Here is a 20,586-nt window from a genome sequence, read left to right on the forward strand (position 1 = left end):
CACAAGTGAATTATACCTTTAACATATATAAAAAAAGAAATATATGTTGACAATGAAGACTCCAACATTTATAGAATAGGACATGGTATTTGGTTAATTAACTGAAAAACTTTCAATTAATTGGATAAAGCATGTGACTGCAAGTAACGCAGACTTAGAAAGCTAACAGCAAATTTTGCTGAGAGATGTCAGTTAAGACAAGGAGGCAATAACCAACATATTAATTTGTGATATGATGCTGAAAGTTGGTAAGGTATGCAATGAAATACTATTATTGAACATCTGAACTCATGAAAAACAACACTGTGAGCCACCTACTTTGTGTTACTCTCAGTGGATGGACATTCAATACATGGCATGTTCATAAAGCACTGCGTCATCAGGCCACGAGTGGCCTACCAGTACCATCCGACCGCTGTGTCATCCTCAGAGGAGGATGCGGATAGGAGGGGCATGGGGTCAGCACACCGCTCTCCAGGTCGTTATGATGGTATTCTTGACAGAAGCCGCTTCTATTTGGTCAAGTAGCTCCTCAATTGGCATCACGAGGCCGAGTGCACCCCGAAAAATGGCAACAGCACATGGAGGCTGGATGGTCACCCATCCAAGTGCCGGCCATGCCCAACAGCGCTTAACTTCGGTGATCTCGCGGGAACGGGTGTATCCACTGCGGCAAGGCCGTACGGCATGTTCATAAACATAACGAAAAATGTAATACAATGAAAGTGAATAATAAACACAACAAACTTTCTATAAACAATGTGAAAACACTGCTCAGAGTTACATATCCAACCCTGATGAATAAATGTGCATGGGAAAATACAGAGCATGCCACCAGAATTCTAAATGATTTTAATTTTTTAAAAATGTCTTAACACTTGGCGTGTGTGTGTGTGTGTGTGTGTGTGTGTGTGTGTGTGTGTGTGTGTGTGTGTGTGTTGGCACATTGGAACACTGATAAATGTTGCAGGTGATGTCAACCAAGTTATCAAAAGAAAACAGAAGGAGTGAGAGGACTAAGCAAGCATGTATGCCAAAAATTTTGAAGAAAAATAAAAATCACTTTCAACATTACAAATCTTTTTGTTACAGATGTGTATTAACCACATTCTTTTACCTTTTTGTGGTGATCTTTGGGAGGTCTTAGCTCCTTATCTGAAACAAATTTGTAACTTTTTGGAACACAGATTTTGCAATAAGGAAGTTATTATGTTCCAAAAACAATAAATTTTACTGCACATAAATTTCATATCAAGGGTGCGGTTTCTGGGTTTATGGCAGTAAAAGGGAAAAGTTCTTTTAATTATTGGTTCAAAAGAAGTTTTATGTAATAAAAATGTTAATAGGTACAAAATTTTAAATTTTTGTAACATCTTTATAGCATAGTTTTTGAGTATTATGTACATGGTGCCATCTACTAACCTGTTCTTTTCCCAAAATATATTCTCTCTTTTGATGACATGTTAACCAAAATTTTCTGCAGATGCAATTGCAAGCTTCTAACAGCTTCTCTACAGAAATGTACCACACATGTTTTTCAATTTTCACCCATACTATCTCTATGGCATTCAGTTCACAAACACATGGAGCTAATATGAGAACTGTGCAGCCAAGGCATTTCACTAATTTGTCGAAACAGTACCTCTTTACAGGACTTTCAAACTTCTGAAACTGTTCAAACTTAATTTTTCCTCCACATGGTATATAATTATTTTGTTGTTAATCAATCATAGTGATTTCAACAACATATTTTGTGGGTGTTTTGTTTCTTGCACACTATAATAAGGAGTATGACCAAAAATTATAATACTACCAATGAGTAGATGATTGTTCCTATACCCCCTTATCAAAATTATATCATTCATTTACCTGTGATAAACATCACTAGGGTTTCAGGCTCATAAAAATCAGTTCTGCTCCACTCACAAATTTGCTCGTGGTATTTGTAGTGACACCCATTATATTTTTGCTCTGCCTGCATTTACTACATGTAATACCACTGTTCACCCAAGACTCATCTAAAACAATGTTCTTGTTTTATGAATGGAAAGTTCTGATGCTACTGAAGTACTTTGCTTGCTAAGTGACAATCAGATACTCAATCAAAATTTTCCTGTTGCTAGCATGTCTTTTCCATTTTAACCCCATTGCATGCAACACTCTTCATAATGTGATGGCAGACTGAAAATTTGATTCTTTTCCCATCTGTTGTGAGGAGCTTTGGCTCAGTTGCTACTTTATTCTCCACTAACTATTAGTGTCTTGTGTTACATCCCTATCAAAATTATCATAGTAGACTGTATTCTTCACATCTTGAATGCTTGAGTTCAAGTCACAGTACAGCACAAATTTTCATGGTCATCATTCCATTCTCCAGCTTATGCTTGCCCTTATATGCAGTCGCGAATACATTTAATGTATTTTGTAATGGTTGCAGTCACTGCAGTGCCTGTTCCTTTGGACATGTATGCATGTCCAAAGGAACTTTGCACTGTAACCAGAATAACACAGGCACTGCAATCTGTATTTCTCTGCCGATAGCAGGCAAGTGACTTTCGAGTACAGCGTCTGACCTGTAAAGGAATATACATAATGGATGTACAGCTACAGGTCATAGATGCATGGTTGACAGAAGTTTGGGTCTGGCCGTGGGACATGCACGGACAGAAAAATGGTAAGGTAACAGCTCATGACAAGAGGGAAATCCATGTTCTAGTCCCAGTCTGGTATAAATTGTCACTGTTGTCATTCCATTCTAAGCTGATGATTGCCCTTGTTTGCAATTACAAATACATTTAATGTATTAATAACTGTAAGAGATAAAAGGGGAGCCAATGACTTCTTTGTTTTTTGTTGGTTAGCTTTACACATTATTAGAACTGCACACTGTTCAGTATTATTCCATTTATTCCTTTATATCCTTACAAAATATAAACTGCATTTTATATGAAATAAAAACTAGCTGAGCGTGTTAGTTCAGCAATTTTATGTAACTCAAGCAATTATGATTCAAGTGTAGTTTGCATGCACAAAAATAAAAATTATCTTCATAATTATTGTTGTTATTTTGTACTCAACAGGTCATTCTTCCTCACGATCATAGGCAAGACTTTCCTGTTAACACTGACAATTCCGGAGTCATTTATGAAAAACAGAAACATGTTGTACATAAGCTCAACAAAGTATTGAAGCAATGTTTGAAATTGCACCTTCTAGCATTCCCCCACTCTGCAGTGGAGTGTGCGCTGATACGAAACTTAACTGGCAGATTAAAACTGTGTGCCGGACTGAGACTCGAACTTGGGACCTTTGCCTTTCAAGGGCACGTGCTCTACCAAATGAGCTACCCAAGCACGATTCACGCTCCGTCCTCACAGCTTTACTTCTGCCAGTACCTCATCTTCTACCTTTCTAACTTTACAGAAGCTCTCCTGCGAAGGCAAAGGTCCCGAGTTCGAGTCCCGGTCCGGCACACAGTTTTAATTTGCCAAGAAGTTTCGGTAATGCAACTCTTTTTTTCTGCAAGCAGGTTGGTTTTATTTAGGTTTCCAAAATACCATATTATTCCCCATTCTTTTTTCTACAAAAACGTACTGCCTCCCAAGGAGTGCATCCTTCACTGGGCCACTGCTGGCTGGATAAGGAATAGCAGTCCAATGAGGTTTTGTGAGCTCCTCTTGGGTGCACAGACTTGTGTGAAGCCTTGCATGCTATCCAAGCATGACTCACAGCCCGCTCTCACAGTTTCCCTTCTGGCAGTACTACTACTCGTACCTTCCAAACTTTCTCCTGCATACCTTGTGGAACTAGCATTCCTGGAGGAAAAGATATAGTGGAGAAATTGGTTAGCCAGAGCCTTGGGAATTGCTTCCAGGATGATATTTCAGTCTGCAATGGAGTGTGTGCCAATCTGAAACTTCCTGGCAGCTTAAAACTGGGTTCTACAACAGGACTTGAACAGTGGACTTTTGTATTTCACAAATAAGTGCTCTAAGGACTCTCACAGGCAGATAATTTATTTGAAGAACTTGAGAGGCTATGAAAAATATCTAGGGATTCCACCTTTCGTGTCTGCCTGGTGCCTGGCAGGCAGAATTCTCTCTTCCACTTCTGATAGCAAATCTTAAACTTCTGTTTTGACCTGTTTTTAACTTTTACCATTTTTTTTCCTAGCCCTCTTCTTGCAGCTTTGCCCGCATATACATTTGAGACATATATTTAACACATCCCATCCTACCACTCTCTGTCTTCTTCTTCCCGCTGCCTGTCTGTCTGTCCACCTCATTGTCCCACCTTTATCCATCTGTATGTGTCTCCCCCCCCCTCCCTCTCTCTCTCCTCGTCCCCTCTCTCTAACCATGTTCCTCTCCTTCCCTCTGACCATATCCTCCTCTCCCTCCCTCTTTCCATCTCTGCCGCCTCCTCTTCCACCTGCCCACCACCTCTCTACACCTCCCACCTGCTTCATTCAATTATTTGCCCCTGATGAATAGGGTGCCATGCAAAGCAGGTCAATAAAGCTGATCAATACTACAATATAACACACCTGTCATGCAGGTTAGCTTACATGGCAAGGCCCACAAAACAGTTTCTTGCCCCTGACATGTACACTTACCTGCAAACCAGGTCGATTTGGCAGTCTGGTTCTGTTCCCAACAACAAATCTGTCCTGCAGTGCGGCCTATACATCATAGACTGGAAAAAACACATTTGAGTCCGTATCTCCACTCCTATTTGAGCTAGGATGTTATAAACCCCACACATAGGTTAAAGACACAACAGCAGCACGACCCAAGCTCAGGCATTTGAAAAATTTAAATATTTAATTATCAGGTCCGCCATATACGTAATTATCAGGTTCAGATATTAAATAAGCATAAAGGTGAACATTATGCTGTCTAGTTAATAACATATCTTTTTTTACCATTTACAGAAGCATCTACAGTGTTTTTCAATGGAATTGGGCATTTGCTACGGAGGGAGGTGAGGGGTCAAACAAATTCACAATACTAATGCTTATTCCAACATCCCGGTCTTCAAGAAATAGAACTATTGCAACAAATAGAAGATGCTCAAATATTCTCAAACTTTACAGTAAGAGAGGACTTGTTACACAAAGCAACTTCCAGAACAGGAACCTAGCAATCCCTGTATGAGCTTATGAGCTTCCCATTCAATACAGTCAACAATCATGTGTAATCCAGCATTATCCTACCTCTATACAATTCAATTTAGATGTATCTACCATTGCCTACACTACACTTCATTCAAAATAACTTACAAGTTAATCTGCTGTTGCTCAATATTGCCACAAGATTAACAGTTAGCTTCATATATACAGATTGTTTCACTAAATGTGCTTGCCTCCTTAAGTTACGAAGCAATAGGCAACGGAAATATTTACTGTGATAGGTCACCATAAGAAACATTACACTGTCTGCAGAACTATGAACATAGTTAATTGTGTTATTATCCAAAGAGTCACAGCAAAAAGTTACAATTCTTTAAATGGAATAATAGTTGTTTCTATCATGCACTGGAATCAGTAACACCAGCAGTGTATACATCAATTTAAATTGCATTCCTATCACTTTTAGTTTGGGAGCTACAACCCTTCAAAGTTTCAGGGACAGATACCACACGCTGTACATAATACATGGCTGTGTTGTGGGTGATGGATGTTCTGGAGGTGGGAAGTTGATTTAAATGTGATGTTCAAATGTGTGTCTATGTTCCTGAATGCACAATGCAATGTGCTTTCTTAAGGATCTATGGACGAGATGTAACATCGCCAGTGTCACAGAGCAACATGCATCCTGTGCCGTTTTAGATCATCTGGGGATGTGGGCTCAGTGACATAAACACGATCCTTTAGATATCTCCACAAAAAGAAATCTAATGGTGTTAAATCGGGCGATCTTGCAGGCCATGAATGAGGACCATGGTATCCCAACCACCTTCCCGCAAACCTGCTGTTTAGTTCTTCCACAACAGCGTGCGCAGAATGGGCTGGGTGACCATCGTGCTGCATCCACATATGGACTCTCATGTGTAGACACACACGTTCAAGGAGACCACCCAAACTTTCGACTATAAACGCACAATATAATTCACCTGTCAGTGTAACTGTGAAGTAGTCTCGATTCCACACCATACGTTAATAGACCACCTACATTGACGGTCGACAGGTCGTACCCACTGAGGATTGTCTGTGGTCCAGTAGTGCGTGTTATGGCGATTCACTGCACCATAATTTGTGAACATGGACTCATCTGAGAACTAACACCTTGTAAGGACTCCAGCGTGAAATTACGCACGGCCTATTCACAGAATGTAACTCTTGCACGGAAATCATTCCCCTGCAGCTCCTGGGTCAGTGACAGGCAGTACGGGTGAAACCTGTGGGCATGTACTATACACCACACAGATGTGAGACTGACACCAGCGACTGCAGCAACGGTTAGTAAGCTGACATGTGGATCGTGGTGTACTGCAGCTAAAAACAACTCCATAAGAATGTAATGGCTGCCAGATCTCTTCGCCTAGGATATCTCACAGCATATGCCATGGCTGCTTCAGTGGCATTGTGTCGGCACTCGCTGAGCATCAGCAACATGTAAACGTACTCATTGTTTGTGTATGCCATATTCATCCAATGCCAGTAACTGTGGTATATTGATCCCCGTTTGTGTGGCTCAAACTGTCAGGTATAAAGCCGTGTGCAGTGACACTCTGCAGTCTAACAGCACATCGAGGAAGCTTCTTGTTCCGTGACACTGGCGACATTACAACTCAGCCACACCACACGTAGAAGGTGCATTGCGTTATGCGCAGTGTGTGCGGTATCTGCCCCTGAAACTTTGAAGGGTTGTAGCTACCAAATTAAAAGTGCTAGGAATGTAATTTAAATTGATGTATATACAGCTGGTGTTACTGATTCCAGTGCATGATAGAAACAACTATCGTTCCATTTAAAAAATTGTATATTTTTGCTGTAACTCTTTGGATAATAACACAATAAACTATGTTCACAGCTCTGCAGATAGTGTAACATTTCTTATGGTGACCTACCGCAATAAATATTTCCACTGCCTATTACTTCATAACTTACAAACACATTTAGTGAAACACCCTGTATATATTTACAGCTGTATAGCATGTCAGTTGGTTGAGAGCAAATCATCTATATTGGACACATCACACTGACTTTAACTAGAACATTCCAGTCACATTCTAACAGCAAAGTGTAATTACTGTAGCACAATTTACTAATGTTTCAATCACTGTCACTTTCTGAATCACACTGGTTCATTATTAAATTACTTATAGATCTCTGACATCCTCATATTCACAGCAGTGTTTCTTTGTGTTTAGTTACTGCATCCATAGTGATAAACTGCTTTTATAGGTTATCTAATGCTTTGAGTTGCACTTCCTGTCAACTGTGGTGGATGTTACATAGATGATCATGTTTACTTGTCACCAGGCACCTGTAAGCAACAGAAACACAGACAGCTACAGTAACAATTTTATTAAGATGTTTCCAATATAACAGTGCAGCAAGAGTCAACTCAAGTGTTAGATAACACTTGTCTACTTTGACCCATGACATATCTGTGTTGTGTGATATCCTGCTGGTGTGGCATATTTGAAAGGTGCTGGGTCTGCAGAGGGTGTGTTGGAGTATGCAGTGGCACACACTAGTGTGGGATGTTCGTGTTTCTGAAACATTTGTGGGTGTTGTTAGTGCCACTGGAGTCTCTGACTGCTGTTAGTGATACTAATATTTGAAGGGTTTATGGTTGTCTGTTATTGACATATTTTGATATTGGCAGTTAAGGGCAAAATATTCTTTTTCAGGTTTTTATTTACTAGTGTAGTATATTTTCTATGGGTAGATATTTAATTTTATGTTTTGTTTTTTGTTCGTTATGGATGTGACAACTAAGATCACAAGCAAGTTCCTCCACGTCAATATGGAGGACGATTTGTTAAGCATGATTAAATTTCTGTTTTGCTTCTGAATAATGGTACCACCCCAAACTGCAACTACAAACTGCATGTGCAACTTTGAATTACAATGCAACAGCTCAGCAAACATTTCAAAATTATGTAGAATGCAAAATAAGTTACTGCAACTGTGTCTTTCTACACCTACATCAATACAGATATTCTACAAGCCACTGTATGGTGCTTGGTGGAGGGTATCCTGTACCACTACTAGTCATTTCCTTTGCTGTTCCACTAACAAATAGTGTGTGGGGAAAATGACTGCCTATATGCCTCCATATGAGCCCTCATTTTTTTGTGCACCTTATCTTCATGGTCTTTACAAGCAATGTATGTTGGTGGCAGTAAAATAGTTTGGCAGTCAGTGCCAGTTTTCTATATGTTCTCAATAGTGTTTCTCGAAAAGAACATCTTCCCTCCAGAGATTATTGTTTGAGTTCCTCAAGTCTTTCTATAACACTAGTGTTGTTTGAACCTACTGCTAACAAATCTAGCAGCCTGCCTCTGAATTGCTTTGATTTCTTCCTTCAATCCAATCTAGAATGGATCCCAAACACTCTAGCACTACTCAAGAATCTGTCACACCAGCATCCTATATGCAGTCTCCTTTACAGGTAAACCACTCTTCCCTAAAGTTCTCCCAATAAACTGAAATTGGCCATTTGCCTTCCCTACAACAGTTCTCACATGCATGTTCCATTTCATATTGCTCTGCTACATTATACCCAAATACTTAAAGAACTTGACCATGTAAAGCTGGTCACAAGTAATAATGTACCTGACCATTACAGGTTTGTTCTTTCTCCTCATCTGCATTAACTTACATGTTTACACATTCAGAGCTAGCTGCCATTCATCACATCAACTGGGAATTTTGTCTAAGTCATCTTGTATCTTCTTACACTAACTCAACTTCGACGCCTTACTGTACAACACACAATCATCAGCAAACAGCAGCACATTGCAGCCCACTCTGTTCGCCAAAGCATTTATGGATATCGAGAACAACAGTGATCCTATCACACTTACCTGTGGCATTCCTGACAGTATCCCTGTCTCTGATGAACACTTGCCATTGAGGACAACTACTGGGTTCTAGTACTTAAGAAGTCTTCTAGCCACACACATATCTGTAAACGTACTCCATGTGCTCCTACCTTTGTTAGCAGCCTTCAATGTGTTGTTATACACACTGGGACAAATCCACTAAAAGCAGCAGTGAAGATGAAATTATTCATGAGACAAGAAACCTGGTTCATTAAACCAGAAGTGTATATGTATGATCAAGGTGTATAATTACGCAGTAACACAAAAAGGAGATCAGTGAGTGAATGTGGTAACCTTGGAGCAGTCTTCACAGATGTGAATAATTTTCTAAATTTAAGGTGCCTATAAGAAGATGGTGTGCATTTAACTAGGTTGGTGTCTGTAATATTAAAGGTGTTTACTCATATCCGCAAAACAGTCAGAAACTAATATGGTCTGATGGGAGTGAAAAATCAGATGTGCTAGCTGAAAAAGACAAATATACGCCTTATGACCCCATAGTGAAAAAACTTTGGTATATAAAAGTATCACGTAACACTAATTTCATAAAAATGGTGGTAAGCTTACGTACAGAAGAAGATGACATGAAAAAGATTGTGACTCAAAAGGAAAACACTGGTAAATGCTCAACCACGCAATACTGAGAAATGATACATTACTATGTTTTTCCATCAAAATGTTCATTCTCCATGCAATAAATTAATTTGAAATTATACTTATAATTGAATTAATAAATGATTATGCCAAGTGTCTAATTGAGTAATGGTTGAGGGAGGATAAATCAGTGACAGTAAATTAGAGACCTATGAATTGTTGTTGTTGTTGTTGTTGTTGTTGTTGTTGTCTTCAGTCCTGAGACTGGTTTGATGCAGCTCTCCATGCTACCCTATCCTGTCCAAGCTTCTTCATCTCCCAGTACTTACTGCATCCTACATCCTTCTGAATCTGCTCAGTGTATTCATCTCTTGGTCTCCCACTATGATTTTTACCCTCCACGCTGCCCTCCAATGCTAAATTTGTGATCCCTTGATGCCTCCGAACATGTCCCACCAAGCGGTCCCTTCTTCTTATCAAGTTGTGCCACAAACTCCTCTTCTCCCCAATTCTATTCAATACCTCCTCATTAGTCATGTGATCTATCCATCTAATTTTCAGCATTCTTATGTAGCACCACATTTCGAAAGCTTCTATTTTCTTCTTGTCCAAACTATTTATCATCCATGTTTCACTTCCATACGTGGCTACACTCCATACAAATACTTTCAGAAACGACTTCCTAACACTTAAATCTATACTCGATGTTAACAAATTTCTCTTCTTCACAAATGCTTTCCTTGCCATTGCCATTCGACCATCATCAGTTATTTTGCTCCCCAAATAGCAAAACTCCTTTACTACTTTAAGTGTCTCATTTCCTAATCTAATTCCCTCAGCATCACCTGACTTAATTCGACTACATTCCATTATCCTCGTTTTGCTTTGGTTGATGTTCATCTTATATCCTCCTTTCAAGGCACTGTCCATTCCGTTCAGCTGCTGTTCCAGGTCCTTTGCTGTCTCTGACAGAATTACAATGTCATCAGCGAACCTCAAAGTTTTTATTTCTTCCCCATGGATTTTAATTCCTACTCCGAATTTTTCTTTTGTTTCCTTTACCTATGAATTAGCAGTTTACAATTCTAGAGGGGTGGAAACTGCATCTTCATTGAAAAAAGGAGTACTGTAAAACTACTTTGTGTCTATAACTCTTCTTGTGACTCACAGATTGCATGGAGGAGGAAGGGGGGGGGGGCAGTATAGGTGGTGTGCTGCCAGCTATATTTGACAGAACTGGCAACACAGCAAACATGTGGCACTTGATAAAGAGCTACAATTGGCTAGTGGTTCGCTGCTACAATTTTACAAAGAAGCAACTTATTAGTATGACATTGCACCTGCCTATGACCTAATTGTGTGCTCCAATTCAGTTGGAAAGGGTGTCGAAATCGTTTTAGCCTTTCAGAAGGCAAGCTGGCCCATAATTGTTGGAACTGGTATATGAAATTGCAGCTGCTACTGCGAGGCAGAGTTGACATCCAAGCTGGTCTCACACATGTTCTATTGGGGGACTGATTTGGATATCTTCCTGGGCAGGGGTGTACCTCACCATTACAGAAGCTTCCTAGGCATATGTGCCATGTGTGGACGAGCACTGTGTGTTGAAAAATGGGACTACCATACTGTTGTGCCGGAGGTAACACACGAGGACGCTGGATGTTCATGATATGCTGTTGCACCATTAGCATTCCTAAATCACTACCAGCTGTGACCTGCAGTCATACCCGATGGCTCCCCACACTATGATGCCTGCAATAATACTGCTGTGCCTCTTCAAAACATTTGAAAAATAGGACCTCTCCGAAGATTGATACTATACTTGCCAACAATAATCCTTTCGGGTAGTGCAGAACCACTATTCATTGCTGAATATAATGCAATGGTTCATGCTCCCCAGTCATAGCACCACTCCAAATGCAATTGTTTGTGTTGTGATGTTAACAGCAACCTACGCATTGTGCAGCAATTTCCTAATCCGGCTGTTGCACCAATGGTGCAGCATGGAACAGAACGTTGCATGGAGTCCAGAGTGATCACTCAACATATGACGCTGTTCATGCCCCTTATATACCCTAGCAGACCTGGTAAAAAGACTGAACACAAACAACATTAATGCAGTTCTACCTGTCGTGGAGAATTTACATACCTGACAATCGTGTGCAAGTGTAGGAAGTTCTATTGACATCCAACTACTACTTCTGGGTGCTCCACATTCTTTGTATCAGGCAATGTACATTAAAAAAGAAAAAGATGACGAAACCTTATTCATTTGTAGGTACTTTAATATAGACTATAAAAAAACGCACAGTGCAAGAACTGAGGTAATGAATCTGTTCATCTCTTACAACCTAGAAATCAAGTTGCATTACCAAATATGAGAAACTTCTTGCACAGAAGTCCAGTTTCAATTAAATAATACTTAATGTCCTTCAGCATCAATACAAATCAGAAACACATATACTTAAGGCAGAGGTAGAATACTACTACGGCCAAACCACAAGGTTCCACTTGTAAAGTAATTAATCACAGAACAGCAAACCAACCACGCCCAGAACTAGATCAACTGTTTTTTACAGCGAAAAGGGAGTCGAAGCATTTATACACTATTGACAATGCGTACGTCATACAAGCTCAACACTTCCTGAAGGACATGGTGGTGAAACTCATCTTTCATCTTATCATCAGAGCAGAACCACCATTCACACAAATGTTCCTTCAACTTTTGGAATAGGTGGTAGTCACTGAGTGCCATGTCTGGACTGTATGGCGGGTGGATGACAAAGTTTTTGCATGAGACTGACGGTTTGACAGGCGAACTGTAGGTGGGCGTTCTCATGGAGAATGCTTATGGCCTTGGTCAACGTTCATGTTCTCCAGTTCTGAATTGCCCTTTTGAATTTCTTCAGTGTTTCACAGTACCTATCACCGTTCACTGTTTTCCCAGCAGACAGAATGTCGGCCAACAGTACCCAATTCTGGTCCCTAAACACAGTTGCCATGACTTTACTGGGAGACACTGTTTGTTTCAATTTTCATGGCTTGAGTGTAGAGGGATGCCACAAACCACATGACTATTGTTTCAGCTCAGGCATGAAGTGGAATGACCACTTTTATCACATGTGACAATCGAGTCAAAGGAGCTGACATTTTTGACTGCATTGCGGTGAATAAATGCGCAGGAAGAATCAACTCACTGCCACTGAGGTCTTCTGTCAGGGTATGCAGTATCCACCTTGCACACATCTTCAGATATTGCAATTTATCTGTTAAAAGCCTTTGGATGATGCTTCAGGAAATCCCAGGAACCAAAATTCAGTGAGCATCCAGAGTGATCCTCTGATCTTTGTGCATGGTTTCTACAACCTTCACGACTGCCTCTTTGGAAACTGACACCCTAGCGCTCCTGCAGTAGTTTGTTTTGCATTTTGCATATTGCAAGTTTTTAAAATGTTTGTTGAGCTGGTGCATTGTAATTCAAAGCTGCAAATGGATTTTGCAGTGACAGGTGATAAATTTCAACCAGTTTAATGCTTTTTGCATTCAAAAATTCAATAACTGTTAACATCTCATTTGATAGTAGCATTAAATGAGAGCTCCCTTTTGCATGGCTGTCAAGCCAAGACTGAGCTTCCAAGTTAAGTGCGCGTCTGTTTAGGAGTGAAAGAAACAGGACTCAAGAATGTCACCAACAACCGTATTAACAGTTTCGCTATATCCCCTAAAAATAGGAGACCTCACTTCTGGGGTTGTCCTTGTAGCTTTCCCACTTAAAAATAGAAATTTAAAAATAACCTACATAAACAACTGAAACACTCTTAGTGTAAAAAGAGGTCATGTGCTTAGAAATGAGAGTCTATTTCTTCAATGAGCAATAAAGCCTGTCAACTGATCGATTTTTAGAAAGTATAATGCATGACTGTGGAGCATAACAAAAAGTGCCACAATGTTGTAAACTGACAGATTCACAAGAAATTCACACAATAAAATAGAACAGATTTGAAACATTATAAAATAAGAAAAAGAAAATAACAGAAAGAGTATTAATAACACTTAGTCGAATGAAAATTCTTGAATTACCTGCAATACAATGGATCTTTTTAGCAATTTTTTAATGTAGCTGAGAAGCTTGCTGAGAAAAACGTAACTCATGAAAGTTATATGCATACAACGCCAAATACAGTGTAGGTACATCAAACAACATTTCTAATGGTGATGGACATACAAGAAGTACAGCAAGAAATTTGGCTAATGTGCATAAAAGATACCACAAGAGATGGGTCACTGGCTATGCCATCATTGGTATACCATTCTTGGTCCCTCGAGATTCAGTCAGCATGATAGCAGAGAATCTACCTAAGATAACTGTCAGAACCAGTTTACGGCATAATGGGGGAATGCATTTCGTATTAGGGAATTCTGACAAGAATATGTTAGGGAGTGTAATGGAGTTGAATTAAGAGGCATAGGTTGTAGCTGGTAGATAGGTCTGTGGCATCGTAGTGCTCATGAAGCACAGTACCCTGGACGGGTCTCTTAAAGACGAGACATAGAGTTTAGGATCTAAGTGAAAGTTCTCTTGATATTAAGATCAGAAATATGACTGTACTGATTTTATCATGGACATCTTTTTGTAAATAATTAATGTTAATCTCTTCTTACACAACTTGTGTGTGTTTCACAGTGTAGTGATAATACACTATTGTGTAACATTGTTTTTAGTTGAAATTTTTTCTTAGTGGAAGAAAAGTTTGTAATACTTAAGGACCAGTACAGCACCTAATGTACAGAAGTACCAGGCCCATGAAACAAACAAACCAGCAAACAAATTCTGCAGGTAGCACTACCAAGAAAAAAAATATATTACAAATGCCATAGCTATCACTTCAATCCAGATGGAATATGGCACAATTTCATAGAATTTTATTTCAATTCCCACAACGAATGCAAATAAAATCACAACTTACGCAAATTTACATGCTCACACAGTCTGACAATGAAGTATCAATACCATCTCCTGAAGCTTAGTGGCTTCCACTAGGTCTTTGCCCTTCCTGGTTAACTTTTCACTGTCACTTTACATTGCATCTGAAATTTGTACAGAGTAGCATTTTCTTTGTATATCACCAAGATATATTTTTACTTGGTTACTATGTGGTACTTCTCGGAGGCCGAAAGCTAACAAGGGGCAGATGGTAGCAACCTTGAAAATCCCTGTTTGAACAAAGGAGAAAAATAAAGGGCTATGATGGGTACCAACCTTTTAGAAACTATTTCTTTTTTACTTACCAATGAACATTAATTTTCAGACAGGAGAAACCCAAACTGGAAAAATGAAGGGTGGGATCAAAAAATTCATGAGTATGTGTACAAACCTGGAAAGGGGCACTTGGAAAATTGAGCTCAACACAGAAAATGCTGGCACAGCCTCGTGTACTAGGTAGTGGAACAACTGACCATTTATAGCATACCATTACATAAAGACAGCAAAAATACAAGACAATGGCTGGCAAGCTCATAGCTTCAGGAAGTGAAATTTTAAATACTTTAATTTCCACATTTTAAAGTAGAAAATTTGTCTCCTATTGTTCTCACAACAGGTGGGTTTCTCGCAACCTGAGGTCTAAGTGACCTGTACATGAGGAAGGAATTAACATGTTTGAGAGCTGGAACATTTTTTATGCTTTAAAATATTTTTAAATGTGTTTCTCAGCAGCAATTGGAATGCCACCCCCTGAATGTAAGTACTGACAAGCCATCCTGCTTTGAATTTGACAGTTGACTCAAGTGAACTTTCCTTTTGATACTAAAAAATAATTATATAAAGACTGACTAACATATACATTGCTACCTCACAATAACCACAACTCATAGTGTGTTGGCTATACCACATCCCGTACACTAGTAGAATATTTATGCTGGAACAAGTAGAGCAGTGATATTCAACCTGCATATGCATACCCCCAAGGGTACAGGACGACTTCATAAGCGGTATGCAAAATTTAAAATATACATACTATGAGTATAATATGTTTCCTGAATTATCGCAAATAATGAAAAATATTACAGCCAGAGAGATCTGAATTGTCTTCTATCCAAGAATCCATTTTAATTACTCTACTGGTATACCTAACAATAATGTTTTACAGCTGCACTAGCTAATGATTTATACTGTTTGTTTCAAAACACTGCCAACAATAAGAGTGTCTCCAAATGTACATTACTGACTGATTTACAATCTTTCCGTACCCAGTGTATTTTCATGACTCATGTGCAGGTTTGTTTTCTTTACTCACAGGCCTCACTTCTCATTATTTATAATTGTGAACTAACTTTCAGATTATCACTGCTGAACTTATTTTCATTATTGTGGTATGGAGCTATATGTTTTAACTTTCTTTGTAAGATGGATAAATTTGTTACAGGAGGAAAATATAAAATCAATTAAACAAGTAATAGTGGTGATACTGTTCAACCACCACCAGTAAAAAAAACAATGTGTGTTCCACCAAAGGGCATCACTGAAAACAGTGTTAAAGTTGAACCACCTATGAGCAAGTCAAAAAACCCGAGAAATGTGACAAACAGATATTACAGTGAGTCTTACATTAAATATGGATTTGTATCAAATATGTGTGTTCCACTACTTCCCCTCTGCATTATTTGCAGCCAAACTCTGTCGAATAATTCTATGAACCCATCCCTACGTCACCAACATTTGGTAACCAGTCCCGCCTATCAAAAAATACAAGTCAATAAAACTTTTCAGCCGCATAGCAGAAAATTTCAATAAAATTTCAAATGACAAAGCTGGTACTGGAGAAATCTATGAGTAGGTGTTGCTAGTTGCAAAAAATAAATCATCTTATACCGCAGTTGAATCTCTTCTTATTCCTGGTTCTTTGATTATAGCAGAAAAAGTTATACAAAAATTCCACTAAAGTAATTAATATAACTCCAAATTCTGACAACTGTAGGGCATAGAATTCATGATATGGCACAAGATATTGTTGATCAAATAGCAGAAAATAATAAAATGAACAAAATATTTGCCATTCAAATCAATGAACAGGTGGCTGTGTCTGATGAAGCTGAACTACTTATACATGTTCGGAATTCTGAGATTAAAAAGGGTGCTATTGCTGATGAAATTCTAGGATGTATACAATTATCAAAATACAACTCTGGAGAGGAAATTTTTAAATCTCTCTACAATTTTATAAGATTAAAATTAAGTTTGTCATGAGACTGGTGTGTAAGTTTGTCCACAGATGCTGCTGCTTCATTGACAGGTAAAAAGTGATCTTATTGCTCATATTTGTGATATTCATCACAAAATAATTTGGGAAAATTACATTATACACAAAGAAAATATGGCTGTGAAAAAAAAAATAACTCCCACTTTACACAAAGTATTGAACGCCATGATAAAAGTAGTTGATTTAATAAATTCATGTGGACTGAATTACTGTCTTTTCAAAAGTGTGTGGAGTTAGGAGCTAAACACAATTGTTTTTGCATGCCAAGATACACTGTTTATCATGAGGGCACATACTAACTTGTCTTTCTGGACTGAAAAATGAGGTAAAATGATTCCTTACAAAATTGGAATCTGATACGGTTAAGCATTTTGAAGATGGAAAGCGGATTTCCCAGCGAGCTTATTTCCAGATATACAGGGTGCACCAAAAAAATGTATACACACTGTGAACTGTCATAGACAATTTATTTCCCATTCTACAAGGTTAAATATCTGTGAGAAAGTAATGTTACGTTTCTTCAACAGGTGGCAGCAGTGGCAAGGAAGTAATTGCAACATGGCAGACGTGCGTTTGAGCTTTGAAGCACGGAAGCAGATAATTAAGTGGTACTGGAAGTTTGAGAATGTAGCTGCGGTTCGAAGACAGTGGAGAAATGAGTATGGTACAGAACCACCTTCAAGGTTAACAATTACATGTCTATGAGACAAATTCGAAATTCGTGGAATGGTGTGTGATGCACATAAAGGTCGATCAGGGCGACCTCGTACAGCTACAAGTGATGATTCCACAACTGCGGTCTTGGAACTGTTTCAGCGTTTGCCTCAAAAATCTTCACGGCAAGCGGCACGCGAAAGTAATGTAAGTGCTAGTAGTGTGCTACGCATTCTGAAGAAAGGCAAGTTTCGTGTGTACATTCCAAGGCTGGTGCAAGAGCTAAGGGGCAACGATCCAGATCGAAGGTTAGAATTTGTGAATGGGTTCAGGAGATGGTGAGACGTGAACCGGGATTTATGAGTAGCATAATTTGGTCAGATGAAGCCCAATTCAAACTCAATGGGACTGTCAATAGACACAATTGTGTGTACTGGGCTGATCATAGTCCTCACATTACAGTTTAAAAGGCTGTGAATTTGCCTGGTGTAAATGGGGGGGGGGGGGGGGGGGGAGAGCATAATCTAAGCAACTTGGTGTGTAGTGCTATAGAATATAAAATGAAAGTCACTACTGGTACTGGTTCTACCAGCCTCAATGATACATGATGAGTTAGTTAAGAATGGAACTTTTATTACAAAATTTTATGTGAAGTATTCAAAATTGTGACGACACAACTTGTTATTTCTTTGTTCCATGAGAGAAACAGCAGCAGCTTCACAGTGAAGAGCATCTTCAGAGCTGTAAGAATTCAAAACAAAAACCAACAACACAGTTCCATCTCATAGTTGGAGGCTACCTGTTTGAGCATTGGAGCACCGAGTTCCTTCTGTGGGTTTTATATTTAATAATAATAATATCATACTTTTGACATGTTAGCATTTTTACATGAAATGTGTATTGTGCACATGAACATGGTGTATGTGTTATGCCAATAAAACTGTGATGAGAAAGTGTTTTTGTGAAATCTGGCAGTATCAATATTGTAACAACAAAAATAATCAATTATTGATAATACAAATGGACATATAAAAAATCTACTCACCAAGCGGCAGCAGGGGAACACACACACACACACACACACACACACACACACACACACACACAAAAGGGTAACACTTACAAGCTTTCGGAGCCAATGGCTCCTCCTTCTGGTGGAAGAGTTGAAGGGGAAGGAAGAGGGATGAAGGAAAAGGACTGGAGAGGTTTAGGGAAAGGGGTACAGTTTAGAAAAGAAGCACAGGTCAGGGGAGACTTACGGGACAGGATGAGAAGGAAAAACAGACTGTTGGAGGTTTTCAAATCTCATCTGGTGCAGTTCCAACAATCAGTCTTTCCTTCTCATCCCATCCAGCAAATCTCTCCTGACCCAGAGTTCTGGGTAACTTCTAAACTGTACCCCTTTCCCTCAGCCTTTCCAGACCTTTTCTTTCAGCCCTCTTCCTATCCCTTCAACTCTTCTGCCAGAAGGAGCCACTGGCTCCGAAAGCTTGTAAAAGTTAAATCCCTTTGTGTGTGTTTCCCTGCCACCGCTTGGTGAGTAGATTTTTTTTTATCAGTATTAATATTGTAATTTATAAAGTATTTTGAAAATATCATATCACAGGAATTTCTCACCAAGTTTAAATCTTGGTGATTGAAAATGTGTAAGATCTTTGGCAATAGAATAATCTGCAGTCTAGTGAACAAATATTAAAGGGTTATTTTGGAGAGAAGCAACTAAGTTTGTGGAACGCAATTTTAAAGTTAAAAAGGGAACCATGAACGGCAAGAAATGTAATTAGAGTCTTGGGAAGTAGATTCAGTTATAAATGTGACTTCTCATTAAATTAACATTTTGGTTACAGAGGTCAGAGGTGATAGGATTTAATGGCTATGAAATGGTGATTATCTCTGGTGCATTGGATTTATGACAGTTCTTTTGTGAAGAAGTTAATTGCTATAAAGAGACAGTGAGGCGTAGCGCCATATACTGATCCTGCCTTGGAGGCGGTTAAGTGGTGACGCGAGACTGGACGCGCACGTACTTTATGTATCAGCCAATAGAGGACAATATTGGATAGGGGGACTGTGATTTTAGTTTCGATTGTGCCCACTAGAGTGTTTTTCATAAACTGTTCTAGCATTTTCATAAAGTGTTATTATGTCTTTTTGTGTACGTAAAATGTTATAAATGTGTTTTAGCAGTATGAATGATGCACGAGTGTGGTTTAAGGTTAATACGAAGATAACTGTTTAACGAGTTATGTAGTGGGATTTGGTGTGGGAACATTTCGAAGTAGTATGGATATGGACAAAGGGAATTTTTGTAGAATAGATTTGTAAAGTAAGTTTATGGTAAAGGGAAAGTTCATTCAGGTATAAATAACAATAGTAAAAAACTTTATGCATAAACAAAACTTCAGCATATTAGATAATTACATCGGTAAAAAGTGCAGTCGTTAGGTTTACTATTTTGTGATTGGTAAATGATGAAAAGCACGGACTGATGTGGGAGAATGTTGTTTTGCTATTGGCTGTTGAGAAAACTGACCAATGGTAAGGTAATATTCTTCGCGTGCCTTTCCCTGCTGGTAGAGAAGACTTAGACTATTCTAGAGAAGAGTTGGAGCCTAGCCATGAAACAGTTCGGACGTGTGTAGTAGTAGTTCTGATGGAAACAATAAGTTGCCAGATCTAGCAGAGTTTCATACATCAGCCATAGTGCCAGTAGTGTCAGTGTCGTCGGAACTGCCGTCTGCTTCACATCTGCTGTGCAGCAAGCAATGTTAATTTAAGTATTAACTGTATTTTTCTTACCTGTCACTTCTTCCGTGTGTTTTTGCTTTTAGGAAACTTTAATTGTCGAGTGCTAGTAATAGTGTTCAATAGACTTTGTGTTTGTTTTGAATACAGTCAGAGAGAGAGTCCCTTTAGTCAACCATAGTGCCAGTAGCGCTAGTGTTTGTTTTCAATACAGTCCAGAGACAAGTAGTGCTATTTTCATTGTTTTCTACAAGAAGTGTCTAGCAACCACAATTTA

General features: G+C 38.9%; 1 protein-coding gene and 1 long non-coding RNA gene across 2 annotated transcripts in view; both read right to left on the minus strand.

Annotated features, from left to right (window-relative positions):
* The window catches only part of LOC126248428 (testis-specific gene A8 protein-like), a 229,273-nt gene that overhangs the window by 100,121 nt on the left and 108,566 nt on the right, over window positions 1–20,586 (minus strand). The window lies entirely within an intron of this gene.
* On the minus strand, window positions 5,178–14,861 carry LOC126248429 (uncharacterized). The gene is made up of 2 exons (XR_007545486.1): window positions 14,619–14,861; window positions 5,178–7,490 (listed from the first exon to the last, which is right to left on the minus strand). It is a non-coding gene; the product is annotated as an uncharacterized LOC126248429 (long non-coding RNA).

Source organism: Schistocerca nitens, chromosome 3 (assembly GCF_023898315.1).
Source record: "Schistocerca nitens isolate TAMUIC-IGC-003100 chromosome 3, iqSchNite1.1, whole genome shotgun sequence".
NCBI classification, from domain to species: domain Eukaryota; kingdom Metazoa; phylum Arthropoda; class Insecta; order Orthoptera; family Acrididae; genus Schistocerca; species Schistocerca nitens.